The sequence below is a fragment of the Ambystoma mexicanum genome, chromosome 1q (genome assembly GCF_040938575.1).
Source record: "Ambystoma mexicanum isolate Mex_15411 chromosome 1q, UKY_AmexF1_1, whole genome shotgun sequence".
Taxonomy (NCBI): Eukaryota; Metazoa; Chordata; class Amphibia; order Caudata; family Ambystomatidae; genus Ambystoma; species Ambystoma mexicanum.
In genome coordinates, this window is record NC_090922.1 from 811,993,089 (window position 1) to 812,012,305 (window position 19,217).

Sequence of the window (19,217 nt, forward strand, 5' to 3'; positions counted from 1 at the left end):
CACCACACATCCATATGCTTTTGTGGATAAAAGATGATCCCAAATTTGAAATTTGGCCATTCAGTGATACCACTGTTTTACAATTTATTCATATATGCATTACCTGTGATATCCCTTCAGAAACCACAGATACTGACCTACATACACAAATCTTATGCTTCCAAAAACATAAGTGTGGCAAATGCTGCAGACGTTGATATAAAAAAAAAGGTAAATACTACCAAATGTCACTTTGTTTTCCCTAGACCAGTTTGCACAACAGGACAAGTAAATAGCGTAATGTCTTCTGTTAGACACAGTGTAAAATGAAAATCCCCTAATACATACAAAATTAAAAGGGACAAAGCATCCAAGTACATCAATGATTATAATGCAATTATTGCCCATTTGTGGAATGCAAATATAGACTGAAGAGGGGTTTGGAATCCTGCCACCCCCCCACTACATTCATGATAAGGAATAAGGCCAGGAAACACCGCAATTAGCCATTCTATTTTGGACAAATTCCTAATGGGACTATTTCTGATAAATACGTTGAGAGGCATCCCCTCAGCCAGCCATACTGACCAAGGGACAAAAAGATCTATCCATGCGTGAATGAAGAGCCACAGGCCATGATCAAAGACACATGTATGGACAGCTTGGACTAAACACCAAGGCCCTCATTACGACCCTGGCGGAAATCGAAAAACGATGGCGGAAATGCAATACCGCCATCGAATAGCGCTCGGTGCGACTATGACCCGTCACCGTAAAGTACGATGCCATTAGCGACACCGTAGTGAACGCCAACGCTAACTGCACCAAGTACGCGCGCGCGCGCCATGCCAAACCGTAATTAGCACCATGGCGCAAGGGTACGCGAATTCCGACCCTAGCGGACATGTACTTAACGCCATCAAGCACGGCGGAAAGTACCATTCCGCCATGGTGAGAAGTACGGCATCGCGAATCAACCGTAAACGGCCCCACTGAGTGCCTGTACACCGCTCCCTGGCCACATAGTACAACTCCCCGTAGGTGCAACGAAGTCAGAATGCAACCAGTGAAATGTACAAGTCACCCATGCATGCCAACGAACAAAAGAATCACAAGAGGGGCCAATGGGAGCTGCAGGGCACAGATGGCACGAATACAGAAGCTATACCAATGGACATGACCTCAGTCTCCCACCAAGAAACGCACGCAAACACAGGCACCTGTGACCAGCAATATTCCGATAATCACATCATTCCACCAATCCACCTGGCTGACCGGCATCTGTTACACAAAACCTAATCCCCCGCCCCTGAGCATGACATCATTCAAACAGTCATATTGGCAGCCCTCACCCCTGACCTCACTGGGCTTCGTAGGCAAACGCGCCCAGCACAGTACCACGCAACTATACTCCGAAGCTGGAACCCAATGCAGATCTCCTCACAATACATCGCTCCCCAAATAGGAATAGGCCACATCACTTGCAAAGAAGAACGCTACACGGCCCATATCAGAATAGAAATTTAATGCACAACAAATTCACCAAGCCCATACAGCCATTAGGCCATGAACTCCAAAACACATTTCACCATTGTGGGCTGCATCCGCAATAAATGACCAGCTACTTCTTGTGTGACGCCCTGTTCCTTCATGGTACACAGGGGCTACATTCTCGTACGAAAAGGCAACATGGAAGCGCCTAGAACCGCAGGGCCGTCCCAATAGGGAGGCACTAGTCCAGCTGAAAGGCCGAAATGTTGCTCCGAGCCACTAGTACTGCGTAAGGGCATGTGGCCCATTGGCGATCGTCCCATAAGATCGTAATGCTGCTCCACTGATTAACACGAAGCAGCAGGTGTCGGGAGTAAAACCCATCTGCAGGAGTGGCATACAGATGGCAGTGGCAAAAGGGGAGGAGATACCTGTCAACCAAAAGAAAAGAAAAAGAATAGAATGGCCATCAGAACTACATTCGAACAACTCACTTCAATGATCACACTAGATCCACAGCCATATGCATGCTAGCCCACTCCAAAGGATCATCACCACCCCAAAACCACTTGCGACTCATAACTATCCATATCGAGGTGAAAACACCATCACAAACGAGTGTACCTGTGCATGCGTCTGTGAAAACAGAATCCATCAGATGGGATTGGTAACGTGCATGGACACAAGTGTCTGAAGGCGCGTCGAGACAGGGAGGGCTCAACAAGGCCAGATAGACGATGGTCCCACTATGGCAGCCCTGCATCACATAGCGCAGGGGAGGCGGACAGATTCCAAGAAGCCCTGTACATGGCAAACACCGTATCAAATCATCTGTCCATGCATCCATTCATCATTCCCTCATCCCGTAATGATAACGCCTGTTTCCATACTCACATAACATGTGAGAATTCCATTGAGTCTGTGCGTTATGCAGCCTGCAAAATCCACTGTGCCCCAGCCCGTAATTCCAGTGTTGTGAAGTAACATGTATTTGGGAACGTCCGGCCTCATCATCCACTTCGCAATTGCGCATCCCAAACTATTCATATCAATCATTGCATCCTCGCCATGGCCCCTGTCCCAAGGACACTGAACAATAGAACGTTATATTTGCAGTCAGACCTGTGGGCATCTCCTCGCCGCTAGCTGAAGACCGAAAGCGCCGCCCTTCGAATTCCTCATTTGCAACATCACGTCGAAAAGGCATCTGTGGCCGCTTGAAATCAAAAATTAATCCATCTAGTGCGGCTGTGTGTGAAAATGGCAACTGCCTTCACTCACAAATGGGAGGCCCCGCCCGTCGGTGAACCTCGGTACAGTGATGCATGAGGGTCCACCGTTACTCGAGTACTACGTTCCACTGACCCTTCACAAGTCTGTTCGCGACTGCATAGAATGCATGTGAAACAATGGGACCATAGCCGAATGAACATATCAACCAATGTTACACGGCCATCGGGTACTAATACATGATTGTAATAGCAAGATGCCATTCCTCGAATTGCAGCGTTGTGTGCGGGACGTGCTCGCCCAAAGGGGAGAGCAGCTTGCACAGGTGGAATGAATCACCACAGGTGGAGGCCATACAGCCTGAAAACACATAAATTGCACACCCAGTCTCCTCCCACAACCACACCCACTCCGAAATGCTACCGGCAGGACTCGCGATGTTGGCCCTGGGGGACCTGATAGCACTGCAAGTACTCCAACTCCAAGAAGAAGACGAACACCAACTACAACCGGCCGCACGGCTGAGACGCAGGAGGAGGAGGAGGGCAAGGCAGGGCCAGCAAGGGCTGCCAGCACAGCCACTACCACCACGCAGGCAGCCCGCAATCCCACGCCTCCGAGCACATCCGTTCAACCTCACTGATGAGCAGATCCACACCCTCTACCGTTTGGACCGGGACACCATAGCCGCCATTGTGGACATGACACAGGCTGACCTTGTCAGCATGATAGATAGCCCAACCGCCATCCCACCCCTACTGAAGGTGGTGTCTGTACTCCACTTCCTGGCCACAGGCACCTACCAGCACACAGTCGGACAGTTGCATGGCATTTCTCAGCCACTGTTCTCACGGACACTATTGCAAGTGCTCGATGCCCTCCTGCAGCACGCAGACGACTACATCTCTCTACCACGCTCGGAGCAGGAAATAACCAACACAAAAGTGGGATTCCATGCACTTGGCGGCATACCGGGTTGCATTGGTGCCATCGACTGCACCCATGTGGAATTGGTCGTCCCACATGCCATGGAGGCCCAGTACCGCAACCGAAAACAATTTCATTCACTGAATGTACAAATGCTGTGTGACTCCAACAGGATCATTACACATTGTTGTGCCCGATTCCCTGGATCAACCCATGATTCTATGGTCTTGAGGAACTCAACAATACCACGCTACATGGAGCGACACGCAGGGAACAGATTCTGGCTACTCGGTGAGTCTCATTTCATGCATGATGATGTGGGGTATGTGATGCGGCAATGACCTGGCAGGAAGGGGGGGGGTGCGTACGTAGCAATGGCATTCCACATAATCCGTTTATCGTCCACATACAGGTGATGCCGGATATCCACTGAAGAGATGGCTCCTCACACCAGTCCGGAACCCACGGGACCAGCATGAGGAGGACTACAACCATGCCCACTCACGTACCCGTGTAGTCATTGAACAGGCATTCGGCCTACTGAAGACCCGTTTCCGGTGCCTAAGCAGGTCTGGCGGGGCACTCCTGTACCGCCATGAGAAGGTTGCAAAGATGGTGATGGCATGTGTCATGCTACACAACATGTGCGTACGTAGAAATGTGCCCATGCCCCCTGACGCAGAACTGCAAGCACCTGAAGATGGTCATGATGAGGGTGGGGATGTGGCAGCACCTCAAGGAGTCTGCGAGGCACAGGAGGGCCGTGAAATTCGTCAGCATCTCATAGATGCATGCTTCTAGCACTCACGCCTGGTGGCTGATACATGGACACGGGACTCGTGGCACTGTGTGTGTCTGGTACATGCACAAAATGGACTGTACGCCTATGATGGCCTAGTACACAAAGATCATTGTCCACACATCTCATTGTTTGATCGTGCATTGTTTATGGCATATGTGATATCATGTTGAACACCCTATCGACCCGCCACCCAAGTGAGCCCAACACACCCCCTCCACCCTCCTACCTCCCCCCCGAACACCAGTGTCCAAAGATGCTCATTGTCAGTGGGCAGTCGCTATTGCAAGCCCCCTCTGCGGGTATCAGGGGCACCCCTGCCTGTGGAGCGCAGGTTCCTCCCAGATCTACGTTGGGGGCTGCCCTGGACGGAACTTGCAACGGATGATGTCTCTGCCTGCTCACGTCCATGCATGTCCCTAAGGGTTTGTGAGAGCTCAGTGAGCACACGGCGCACTGCGGCAAGTTCGGCACATACGTCTTTGGACGTCGCATGCAGTTCCCCCCTGAGGCTCTCGGTGCTTCTCTCCATTTGGACTCTCAGGCTCTCGGTGCTATTCTCCATTTGGACTCTCAGGCTCTCGGTGCTACTCTCCATTTGGACTCTCAGGCTCTCGGTGCTACTCTCCATTTGTGCCCTAAGTGTCTCAGTTGATGTTTCTATGTCTGCCTTAGTGCCCCCACATCCATCGGCATGGTCCTTGAGGAGCGTGGCCAGTTGCTGCTGTTGCACGATTAACTGGTCGAGGGACTGTTGCCTCTGCTGGGCCATGGCCATTTGCGGTGGTGTCACAGAGGGGCTGTTCGCCTCATGTTGCCCTGCCACAGGGCTTGTGGGGGATGGCCAGTCGTCGTCTTGTGGGTGCCCCTGCGTGGTATCCTCATGGTGTACGGGATGGAACAGACAGGGGGATTGGGACAGGTCATGGATGGATCTGACTTCGACATCCCCGTCTTCTGTGTCGGAGCATGCTGCCATTAATGGGGTGTCACCTATGGTGCTGCTGCCACCAGAGGCAGTACCTTCTGTGGCATCCATTGGGGGGACCTGTGGTGGTGCTGTTGTGGGCATGCTGGCTGCTGGGGTGCCTGTTGATGTTCCCTCCTGTGTGCTGCCACTTGATATGTGCTGCTGCCGTGTCTTGATGCGTGCAGCTGAGGTGGAGGGTCTTTGGCCGTCGGTCTTGGCCCTCTTTGCAGGTGTGCTGGTAGGGGTGTCCTGGAGCTCGTCGTTTGGATCGGACCCTGTGGTGGAGTAAAGGAGGGCGAGCGTTATTAATGGGTCTGTGGGAATTGGAATGGCAATGTATCACATGCATTGGGGTGGTACCTGAGGGTGATTTGGGTCGGGGCCTTGGAGGTGCTTTCATTTGTGTGTGGAGTGAGGGTGCAGTTGTTTGGCAGCCTGCAGTTAGGGTGTGCCTGCTGCACGTGTAGTGGGTGTTTTTGGGGTTTTTACTTATTTATGTATTTATTGTGAGTTTTAAAGTGCGCTATCAGGCCAATGTGTGTGGACGTTCTCCTGGCCATGTGTTGCTGTTGCGCTATGTGGGCACGTGGTACTTCACATGATTGGACATTGTGGTTTTGGCATTGTTTTATTTGGGCCACCTACCTGATTCTTCGGATGTCTGCACTCCTTTCTCCATCCCTCCGACTCCCTCTATGCTCTCCATTCCTATGGTGGAGGCACAGATTTCTTCCCAGGGGGTCAACTTGATGGGTGATTCCGATCCTCCCCCGGTGGCTGTGGCAATGTTGCGGTTGGCAGAAAGTATGCTACGGACGCGTATCCGCAGGTCGTCCCACCGCTTCCTGCATTGCTGTGGGTTGCGGGGTGCGGTCCCCACCGCACTTACCCGCTGTGCCACCAGGGCCCATATGGCCTTCTTGTTCGCAAGTGCCGTCCTGGTCATTTGCGTGGAGAAGACGGCGGCGGCATTCTCCTGGAGGGTCTCTGTAAGCACGGTGAGTTCCTCACGGGAGAAGTGGACCTGCCGCTTGCGGTCGCACGCTTTCTTCGCTACTTTTCCCATTTTTCTTGGTTTCACTAGGGTGGATGACGGGTTGGGATGTGTCTCAGGGTGGTGTTTTTAGTGGTTGTGTGTATTTTGTGGTTTTATAGGTGTACGGGGTGTTGTTTCCCGTTCCGGGCCCATGTTTTTACTTCCGTTTCCGTATATTTACGGTCACCGTACTTTCCGGTTGGCGCTCACTGCGGTGTCCGCTATGATGGGTGGCGGTATTGCACCTAGGGCGCCATACGGCGGCGGTGTGGGTCGTTTTGGGGTCATTTCCGCCATCGCGGACTTTGCACTTCCGCCATGGCGTGGTGCTCGTGCCCGATGGGTCGGAATGGGCCGCACTTTGCTCCATCGTGCAATGGCGGAAACGCTATTTACGCTGTGGCGGTCCGGTCAGTCACTTTCCGCCAGGGTCGTAATGAGGGCCATTGTTAGAGACACCACAACATAGCAGCGTTAGACATGAAGCACACGTGCCATCTGCACATACAGTTCTATAGTTAGAGGACAGATACATATACATACTGTCATTGTTTTTATTCTTTTTGTCATTAGCCAAATGCAGTAACGCAGAAACCGCAAGGTGCAAGAGATCCTGAGCAAACCTTGCAGGTGCTTTAACATGAATAACCCTATGGAGCTGTAGGAGCACCTATGGGATGTGACAGAGACAAGTGTGACTAACCTATGGAGATGTAGTATAATATGGACACCGTAGAAACTGCATTATAGGGCTTAGGAAAAGTACAGCAGGCCTAAGGCCTCAGAGCAAGAGACGAGCTGAGCTGATTCAGGCTGGACAGAGAGCAAGACATGTGAGACAGGACCCGCAGCCAAGGTCAAGAAATACGGATAACATTCCAATCCCCAGACGACAAAGGGACCAGCTGCAGAAAGTAGGAATACATCCTCATAATTCAGGGCAGCAGAGCTCAAATTTGTCGTCTCTGAACACGTGACGCGGCCGAAGCAGAAAATGGACAGCGATCGGCGGTGGGAAAGGAGAGCCGGTCCCAGACTTCCAGACACAGACAGCAACAAGTATGCAACAGTATGCAACAAGTGTTGCGCCGGACACGGGAGCACTATCAAAAGACAAAGGTGGTACACACAAGTTACAATACAGACACTTAATCGTTCTCATCACCTTGAAGCGGTACACAGTCAGCTGAGAACCTTTTCGGGTCCCAGGCCTTGGCACGTCAGCTATAGCCAATCACAGTTTAGTACCCTATGGGTGGGTAACAAAGGGCAAGAACCAATAGTAAGTCCATAACACTGTAACAATGTTATAGTTAGTGAATTGGGATGGAACAGGCCAGCCACCTGACATGTGAGGGCCAGTAGAATAACATATATAGTGTCCTGTATATGTTATAACATACTCAATACCCAATCACCCAGCTCAATAGGTTTTCTGGAGAAGGGCCCAGGTTGTGAAGTGCTGATGCCATTTTGGAGTAAAACTGGCCTGTGATCCGAGGAAGAGCCAAATGTGCATGAATATTCTGTTCCTGTGCCGATCCCTGTTGGTTTTGTCTGTAATAAACCGCAGTTTGAACTTGCTGTTGACCACCAAAGTTGGGAAAACAGAGCTAAAAGACCTCTGGGATGACATATCATCTGACAAAACACTGTCACAAAAATTATACAGTTTCAGTATAAAAATGCTCTCCTATAGAGAATACGGGTGCTATGAAGCTGCAGACTTTTTAACCAGAACTGCCTTATATGGAAAATCTGAACACATTGTCTGGCTAAACCTTGGTCTAGCTTCATCCCAAAATAGAGTCTAAAATCCTACCAAGAGATAGAAACAATAGCCATAAATGATTCCAACAGCCAGGACATTTTTAAAAACAATTTAATTGACACATACTACCCAAACAGAAGTACTAGTTTGGAAAACATGTGTCTATACGACATAGCCCAAAACGTCTCCAAGGAAAGCAATGTCACACCAGATGAGACAACTGGCAAATATTCAGTCTCAACTTGTGAAGGAATCCTGGTAAAACCCAAGAAATGCAGCCTAATTAATCATATGTTATCATTTAAATCTCTGCAACATACAGAACTTCATCACATGGCCCCACTACAACCTTTTAAACCTTAGAGAAAGGAAGCAGAATTATTAGCTAACCATGACTCATTTGAAACTGCATTCAGAGCAAATGAGAGCAGTACAACAAATATCAATTTCAAACAATACAAACAAATGTTAGACAATGAAAGCCAGCAAGAGGAAGTAATTGAAGAAATTGAAGCTATAATAGATAAAGACGCTCCTGATGGCAGTCAACCTTCCCTTAAAGGAAGCCAAGAGCCTCTTAGAGAACCACTCATTTCGAAATGAAGCAGAAATAGCCATGACTGAGATAGAAAATAACATGTACCAATCTAAACAATCTGTAGAAGACTTGTCAGTGCTCAAATCACAGCTAAATGATGAACAACTCACCATTTATCGAGACGTCACTAAGAAATTGAACATGGTCTTAACCATGAAACTAAACTGCTGTAAAAATTATAAGCTTATGCTCCTGTATGTAAGTAGTGAAGCTGGCTCTGGTAAAACGTTCTTAATTAAAATAGTCAGCACATTAGTTAAAAACTTAACAAGCAACAACCTTTCAGCTATTGTAACAGCCCCCACAGATTTAGCTGCCTAAAACATAGAAGGTGGAACTTTACACTGACCACTGCTCCTCCCAGTAGAGCACCAAAACAAATTAGAATACTATAAATTATCAGCAGAACCTGCTACTAAAATATGCAGATTTCTGAAACAAATGAAGGTGCTCCTGATAGATGAACTAAGCATGGTATCCAACCTCATCTTGGCTTTAATTTATCTCACAATGCAAGAAGTCCTAAGAACCAACTACAAAGAACTATTTGGAGGAAAACACATCATTGTTTTCTGAGATCTCCTACAGTTAACACCATAAAAAGGTGAACCTATTTTTAAAACATTAGGACACAACCAATGCTGTAACAAACTCGGCAGCATTGGAAATATAAATCTCTGCCAATATGTTTGCTGCAGAGAACTAACTCAAAGCAGTCAGTCTGCATATCTCACCTATTCTAACATTTTAAAAAGCATTAGAACTGATCTGCTTACTAAAGATGCGAAATCCATCTTTAAAACTAGACTTATCTATGAACTTTATGGGCAAACACATCTGCCCGTGATGTCATGGAACAATTAACTAATTTACAATGCATATCCTTAATGTCAACCCTTGCAAGCTGCAGTCAATTTAACAATACAATGTTGAAAAAAGGAAATGCAACCGATAGAGATTATCAGCTCCACAGACAAACTTGAAGTGCACGGTATGACACTCCCAGCACGACTAAAAAGCTTAGAAAAATGTATCTCCAAGACAGAAGTAGATTAGAAAAAGTATTAACTCTGTGTGTAAACTGCAGAGTAATCCTAAAACATAACCTTGATGTAGAACAAGGTTTAGTCAAGGGAGCAATTGGTACAGTTCTTGGCTTCCAAACATATCCACATGAGAACAGCATTCAGTTTGTCAACATCCACTTTGACAAACTTGCAGAAGTTAAGGAAATAGGCTGCACAATAGCACATTTCCTTCTTTTTAAAGACATGTACGTACGCAGAGAACAATTCTCTCCATCCCTTGCATATTCTGTCACTATTCACAAATCGCAAGGTCTCACCCTAGATCATGCATTGATTGACATTGGCAGCACAGTGTTCAAAGCAGGTATGAGCTACATAGCACTTTCACATCTCTGTACACTGGATGGTCTATTCCTAGTTAACTTTGATGCAAACAAAGTTAACACTGACATTCCTTGCATCCTAGAATGCAACAGGCTACGTGCACTGTACACCCCCACCTAGCTATGTACCCTATACCTGAAAAAAGAAAACCTTTCAAAAGAAGTTATACAAACAGAACCTATACAAGATCTCTAAGCAATACTGCTGAAAACACAACAAACTGCTAGTATATCAAATAATACAAACACAAAACTCTCTAGTCCAAAAACCACTGTACATCCATCAGATGAGAAAGAGACACATGTCTCTTCTAAAAAAAGAACTGCAGGCCCAACAAAAGATACAAATGCAGAACTTTCTGGTCCCTTTTAAATTCAGAAACACAAGTGGAGTAACTTGCTATGCAAATGTAGGAATCAATCTTCTCTTCCAATTGCCACCATTTGTACCTAAAATGTACTTAAAACCACTCCAACCATTTGTGTTTGCAAATGCTCCACTGATTCATAGAAGTTGCACAAATAATGTTGACAACACTGACAGTGTCTCAGGTATAAGGCAATAATTAGACTACTGTGCAGGAAAGGTACAATTCACCTTAAACACACAGGAAGATCCACAGGAATTCATAATGTACTTAATACAAGTACTAAAAACCCAAAATATCCCTATAATTGAAATCTTCCAGATTTCATACGCGTGGAAACATACATGCACTCTCTGCTACCATGTTTCACAAGAGCACATCCCTAATGAACGAAATTACGAATCCATTTCATTTCAGCAGCTTCTCCAAAATGCAAATAATAGCATATTATGCCCTTTTTGCAATTCACACAATCATTCCGCATACAAATAAACTCACAAAGCCAATATGTCATACTAATCCTTCTAAGGTACAATGCAGATGGTTTCAAAAACAACTGTAAACTGACTAGCTTCACACACAGCCAAGTATCTCTTGGCAAGAAAACCTTCACAACAGTAGGTATAATCTACCATGCCACACTGGTGCCACAACCCCTTCAGGCACTATACTGCATATGTTAAAATAAGTGGTTGGTTTGAATGTAACAACACACCCGTTACTCCAAAACGTAGATTACCAGAAAATCTAACAAATGCCTACTTAATATTCCTTCAACCCAAATTTGATCACTAAAGTCTAGTCTGTAAACAATTAGAATACACCAAGGGGTATCTAACTAAATGCATAATACTACAATACTAATTTTAATATCCAAGACAGTTAGAATACGCCGACAAGTATTTAACTACTTTAAACTACCCTTTCATTCGAATACACTTCTAATATTCCATAACACTTATTGTTACTGCAATACTTCATCTAACATCCAGTATAGTTGGAATACGCTAACGGGTATCTATCTACTTTAAACCTATCTTTACTTAGAACACACTTCCAACAAACATCCTACCACACCTAAACTCACAACATCTATCAATGCTACCAAACACATGTACTGTGTAACCAGCATGTTCTTTAAAATGCAGTATGTTCTTTTAATCCACTATGGATTTTTTTTCACAATGACCCAATGATTATGTCAAGTCAATACAACAACAACACGCACTCAGTTGTACCAAACATACTTACATACTGTTTATGAAGGTCTCAAAAGTAAATCACCCTGATTCATGGATTATTTGCGCAGAAATAAACGGGATTTGTGCGCCATTCTGCCCGCAAATCCCTGTTCAACAAATGGGGATTTGCAGGCAGAATGGCGCACAAATCTGTTTTTTTCGGCGCAAATAATCCATGAATCAGGTAGAATGTATATGTACAATTGAATGCAAATAAATGTTATAAACCATTGTGTTTAACACATTATACGGTTTTCTTCCACAGAAAATGAACCAGAGATTCCAACTTTATTTCCACATGCAACTAAGTATCCATGCCCACTATTATCTTTCATTTCTTTCTTCACCTACAGATTCCATCACCACTATCTTCAATTCTACTGCAATCATAAATACCATGTACACTTCAATCACATCATCCCACCATATTACTAATACAGTATACTCTCCCTGCAGTACCAATAATGTCTATACACATATTACTATAGTGCATGTGACCAGTGGCCAGAATCTTGGGGTCATGGCCTACGCCCATGCCCCCAAGAATCTGGCCACTAGTTACAACCACCACCATACAATCAAACCACCTAACAAGTATGTACAGTACACCTTCAAATAGCAAGACTCACCTAGAGCCTCCCCAATCCCAATGACGTCCGCAAACATGTGCTTGTGTCCGCGGACAAGGAGATTGACCGCGGACATGGTGGCCGCAGCAGTGTTTTTTTCACCTATTCAAACAGCTCCAGGACATCTTTATTACACTCCCCCAGTGTTTCAAGGCACTCTTTTAGCCACCAAATAACCCCAAATATGTTTTCCAGACTTTTTTCTTACTTTACTGTAAAATACATGCATACCTCTACATTTAAAAAGTCAGACCTGTTGGCTTTGCCATGCTTGTTTTTAATAAGCACTTGCACCTGACATTTTCTCATTCCAAAACCCAGTGACAAAAACGTGTAATCTTAGACAATTAAAGTCTACTTGTTTCAGCTTCTTGAAAATAATGAGGAAGTACTGCTTGCACTCTTAACTCATAGATGCCAACTTTTCACAGTGGGCTCATGGGTCACGTGTTCCCGAACTCTAAAAATGTGCATAATCTACATCGCTCCACTCACCTCATCAAAAGGATCATATGTGCTCTGAACCCACCACGTTGAGAACAATTGAATTAGAATTAGAAACAAGCACAGTTTGCTTTAATTTAACTTTTTGTAAGAGTGTTTAATAGCGTAGATAAGTGGATGTGCCACAATAGAGGTGACATTTCCTTAGTTGACTAATTTGTGATTACTTTGACAGACAAGCACTTTATCTAATTTGCATTACTTAGAAAGTGTGCACCCCATTGTACTTTTTAGTTACCCTTTGATAGGCATTCTGAATTAGGGAAATTGTACTGGAGTGCTTTGTGATCCTGGGAAAAACTGCTCTGAGAATGTGTGTTCACTATCACATCTCCAACCATCCATGAACATCAAAGCTGCCTCACCAAACCTCTGCTTCTTTGATGATGCCTCAAATCCTATTCTGTGCTCCAAGACAGTCAGATTTGCAACCCTTGCAGCGGTGGGCTACCAGGCTGCATTGACCATGCTGCAGGTTACTGCTCTTGTATTTACCCAGGGCCTTTGTGTGTCGGTTCTATCCTACTGAGCTGTGTCTTTCCTACTGAGGCTTAATATCTGCCCTGCTGCTTCAGTTGTTTGGAAGAAGATACTGTCTGTAATCTGTTCTTGCTTTTATTATGACCCTAGGTGTACTTTGATCTGTGCATCCTCCATTTTCGGTGTGCTTAATATATTTGCTTCCTCCATTTTGTGCTGCATTTTAGTGCTTTTTGGCAAATTCGAATTTAGGTGTGCTTAATATCTTTGCATCCTCCATTTTGTGCTGCATTCTAGTGCTCTTTGGTAAATTTGAATGTAGGTGTGCTTAATACCTCTGGATCCTCCATCTTGTGCTGCATTTTAGTGCTTTTTGGCTAATTCGAATTTAGGTGTGCTTAATATCTATGCATCTTCCATTTTGTACTGCATTTTAGTGCCTTTTGGCAAACTCGAATTTAAGTGTGCTTTACATCTGCACATCCTCCTGCCTCCCTCCACTGCTAGGCCACCTCATGAGTTTGCCTGTGCATTGTGCAGCCTCTCCAACTGTCCCTCTTTTCCTCCACCTCAATGGCACTCTCCATCTTCCCATGTATTCTAGCTGCCACTCTATCTCCTATCCCTCCTCTCTCATGAAGACTGGAAGAAAAACCTTTAAGAAAGATCTCTTGGCCTCTAATCCTGGCCTACCTATTGCTGACACCTACGTTAGTACTACTTCCAGACAGGCTATCAAAGATATCCTCTTCTCCGATATGATATGATGAGTCATTTAACACGCTTGTGCACAAGTGTTTCTAGGCACAACACAACAAAGGAGGCAGACACAGGGAGGATGAAACAAACAATCTTACTAGGTCTTGTGTCATTCAGATCATGCAAGTGCAGGGGGGAGAGGGATAGGAGAAGTGCCAGGGGGTGTAAAGGGGGAAGTGCAATCAGAGCAGCATTGCTCTAAGTGCAGCCGGGGGAGCCGGCTCTGGGTAGTGCAAGGTGGCAGGGCATTGCAGGGTTACAGATACAACCCCTAAGTGTGCGGGGGCCTGGAGGCAGTGCTGGTGCTTACAGGTCATTGAGGAGCTGGTGCCCATTGGGTTCTGATCGTAGCCAGGCGACCAGTCAGCCTGGGAGGATAGCTCAGCTGCAACTTTCTCGCCAACACAGTTTCGATCCCTGGGTCCGTGCTTAGAAACCTCTGGGTATTAAGCGTGTTATAAATAACCCATCATATCATATCATATCATATCACAGCAGACAGGGAGGTCAGCAAGGGAGAGAAAAAGAAAGCAGAAGCGAACCGAAGGTTTTGAGCTGTTTCCAGAACCTGAGGTGTTCCTGCTCAAGTTTGAGAGGGGCATGGAGGCCATTCCAGAGGGAAGCCCCTGCAGAGGAAAGAGATCTACGTCCCACTCTCTGCCTGGAGAAGCGTCTGACAATCAGAGAGTTGGAGGTAGCTGAACAAAGGTCTCGAGAAGGAAGGTTTTTAGGAAGAAAGAGTTGGTTGTAGTGCGGGCCCCAGCCCCAGCCCCAGAAAGCCTTGTGGACAATGCAGATGGTCTGTAACTTGATCCTTGTAACTTGATCCTTGCAGCCACCAGGAGCAGTGGAGAGATTTCAGGACTGGAGAGATACGATCCCTGGTCTTGAGGCCAAGGAGAAGTCCTGCAGCCCTGTTTTGGATCAGTTGCAGAGGGCGGAGAATAGAGGAAGGCAGGTTGAGAAAGAGGCTGTTGCAATAGTCCAGCATAGAGAGAACCAGGGCTTTGTTCAGCTTCTGGGGGAAAGTGAAAGTGAGAAAAGGAAGAATACCATGAGGAGGTGGAGCTGGTAGTGGGACTTGTTAGAGAGGTCCATGGTGTGAGGAGAGGAGAAGGAGAGAGTGGGGTTGAAGATGACCCCAAGGTTTTTTGCCTTGCAGGAAGGTGCAGGGAGGGGGCCTAAGGAAGGCAGCCATAGTGAAAGAGGGAAAGTGGTAGCAGGGGTCCCAATGAGGAGGATCTCAGTCTTGCTGGCATTGAGTCAGAAATTGTTGAAGTGCATCATTCCTGAATCGTGGATAGACGGTCAGAAATGAGTTAGAGAGGAGAGGGGCTAAGGGAAGCCTGAAGGAGAGCTGATTGTCATCCAGCTGAATGTTGGAGGAGAAGGTAAAGATAAGGTTGGCCAGAGGGGCCACGCAGATGTTGAAAAGCCAGGGTGAGAGGTTGGAGACCTGGGGAACATGCATTTATAGTAGGGCAGCACACCTCTTTGCCAGAGGACCAGCTGTACCAAGCTTTTCCAATGAGGCGGCCTGTCCTCTGGTGGCAGAGGAGAGCGAAGAGAGGGGTATTTCCAACTTTAGCACAATCCTCCTGCCCCCAACCACTGACACTAGCAACACGCTGTTGCCTCTCCCAACCTATGAGCCTCCCAGCTGATCTGTACCCTCTCCCCTTTCTCCTCTTCACCCAGTAATGGCAGCACCAGATGGGAAGCTCTCTTGGTGCACTTCTCATCCTCTAGGTGCAGCATTAAGGTCTATCACAATGACACGGTTATGGCCCAGGGTCCACAACCCAATCTTTTTTCTCTTTGACTGGCACCTGCCGGCACTCATCAACTTCCTACCCTCTCCTGATACTCCTCCTTCCTCTCTCTCTGCACCTCCTTCACCACTTCTGAGTGTACCACCCCCCTGTACCCCTTCTCGGAAAACCTTCAAAGGTGGTGACCAGCTACACTTAACCACTCTAAACACTCAATCTGCTGTCAAACATTCTTCTGACATCTGCCTCCTTCTAGAAGACTATGATCACAACGTACTCGCTCTCACCGAGATGTGGTCCAGTGCCAGTTCTGTCACTGCTTTTGACTCCCTCCTCCCTGATGGCTACAAGATCCTCTCTAAGCCTCGGCCCAACCAATCTGGCGGTAGAGTAGCCTTGATCTTCCCTGAGTGGGTCCCTACCTCTCTCACACCCACCCAGCCCTACTCCTCCTTTGAAAGTCTTGTCTGCAAACTTGGTATCTCTCAGACTCTCTCTCTGACCCTTGCCTCTATCTAAAGGCCCCCTGGTTCTGTGTCCGTCTTCCTTTCAGAATGGGCTGACTTTACCTCCCCTCTTCTGCCTTCCACCTCAAAACTCCTACCTCTTGGAGCCTTCAACATCCACCTGGACTTCACCATGGCCTCCACTCTATTCCGTGACCTATGCACTTCTCTCTGCCTCTCTATTCTCCCCTCTGGTCCTACCCACTTGGCTGGACACACTCTTGATGCCTTCATTCATACTGATATTTTGCTCTCTACCCCTCTCTCCACCCCTCTTTCCTAGTCTTACCACTCGCTCCTCTCCTCCCACCAGGGACCTCTCGGCCCTTTGACCATACCTCAGATGAAAAGAGTGCCAGTTGCTACATTCGTTTCCACCTGCATCTCCCCCCTCCTCCCACTACCGACTCAACTATTGACTGCTCTGAACAATCTCCATTTCGCTATCACTAACACTCTTGATATTCTTGCCCCTGTCATGAGGATCCATCTAAAACCTGTCACCAAGCATAACACTTGGTATGATTCTGATCCAGCAGCCCTGAAACGCAAGTGCAGTGCTGCTGAACGGATGTGGCAGACCTCGAGCTCATCCTCTGATAAACTGGCCTGTCGCCTTCTCCAAAGGCAATATTGTCTCTCCATTTGCTCCAAGAAGAGGGCTTACATCCAGGCTCGTGTCTCTGGGGCTTCTAACAATATGGCTGAACTTCAAGGAACTAGCAAATTCAGCTGCAATCTCTACTTCGCCTCTTCCCTCCCAGGCCCTCTGCACTGCACTGGCCACCCACTTCACTGCTAAAACTCAGGGTATTCTGAATTCTCTCTCTTCCTCCCCCCTCCAACCCTACTGCCACCCTCAGCTCCTCCACCTCCCACTCTTTCCTCCTTCTGTCCTATCACATCGGACAAGGTCACTAGAGTTGTCCGCTTTATGAAGGTCTCTTCCAAACAGGTCTGCCACTGTTCTTCCAGAACTATTAAGGACAACATTGGTTCCCTTACCCCTGCACTCGCTGATTTCTGTAATCACTGTGTTGCCACAGGGTCTTTCCCCTCTTCCCTCAAGCACTCCCATGTGTGTCCCCTCCTGAAAAAGCCTTCTGCTGACCCCTCGTGTCCAGCTAACTCTCCCCATCTCTATCACTCCATTACTTGGGAAGCTTCTGGAGAAGTTGGTCTTCCCCCAACTGAACCAGCATACTGAGCTTGTTGATTGCGTGCACAACCATCAATCTGGATTTTGAGCACCCAGAGGCATGGAAATTGCTCTTCTGAACACCCATGAAGAATTGCCTACATCTCTTGTCTCCAACTCACCCGCTGTTCTCATTCTACTCGATCTCTCCTCTGCTTTTGACACAGTCAACCACTCCATCATCATAAAACTGCTCCATAATACCCTGGGTATCTAGGAGCGGGCACTGGACTGGCTAAACTCCTTCCTCACTGACCCCCCCCTACCAGGCTATCCTGGGTTCTTTCTCCTCACCCACTTCTAATGCGACCTGTGACATTCCTCAGGGCTCTATCCTTTCTCCTTGGCTCTTTAACATCTATCTCTCCCATCTTTCTCACCTTATCTCCACTTTCTCCCCACTACTTCCAACTTTCTCTGTCGTTACCGATTGCCTGTCCGCCATCCAGTCTAAGTGCACCTCCAATGATCTGTGTCTCAATGCCATTCCTATTGGGACTACTATTCCCTCTTTTCCCCCTTCACTCTGGCCACCCTCAATTTCCTCACTTTTCCCTAAGAAGCTTCATGTCTCCAGAGCTCTGGTACTCTTCAGGCTGGACTATTGTAACAGCCTCTTCCTTAATCTACCTTCTTCTCTCAGCCCCCTCCAACTAATCCAGAATAGGGCTGGAAGACGTATCCTTGGCCTCAAGCCCAGGGACTACATCTCTCCAGCCCTAAAATCTCTCCACTGGCTCCTGTTTGCTGCAAGGATCACAAATACTCTCCTTCCAGATCCTCCGGCTCCAACTCTCTGCTTGTCAAGTGCTTCTCTAAACAGAGAGCGGGTCGCCATTCACTTTCCTTGGCTGGCTCCCTTCTCTGGAACAGGCTGCCCCTTTCTCTCTGTCTTGAGCCGGACCTCCTCAAGCTCTGCAAGGACCCCAAGACTTTCCTCTTTTCCTCCTCCTTCTGTCTCTGTATCCTGTGCTAATCCCCCACAGTCCCTGTAATTGGTGGCCTGGGCCCTTATGTGTCCTTCGGGGTTCGGGCCTTCTGTCCAATCGCCTGCAGCATCCACCCCTTCCCTGCACTTGCCTTCGGGCACCAACTGGTCTGTGATGTCTTATAGGCCTTCACTTACTGTATTGGCTGATGACCCCTCTTCCACCAAGTGGTCAATGCCTGGCACTTACCTGTTGCAACTGGCTCTCTGGCACTGTCCCTCCTCTGGGGAACCTCTAGCACTTACATCTTACCCTGTCCCTTCTCTCTCTCTCTGCACTTGCACGCTACGAATGTTCACAAGGCCTAGTAGGACCGTTATTGTATTTGCTCATCATTGGTATCGTATTCCATTGTCTTGCTGTTCCCTTGTTCCTTTTCCTTTGCCCTGTGGGCGCTCTGAAACACAATTTCTTTTGATGTATAAGCGCCTTACAAATGCCCAATAAAATAAATAAATAAATACAATCAGTGTGACTTTATTCACAAATTAAAACATCAGCAATTAATATATGTAGCAATGGAGCAAACACACTTAGCTGGATTTACAATTAACCCAAT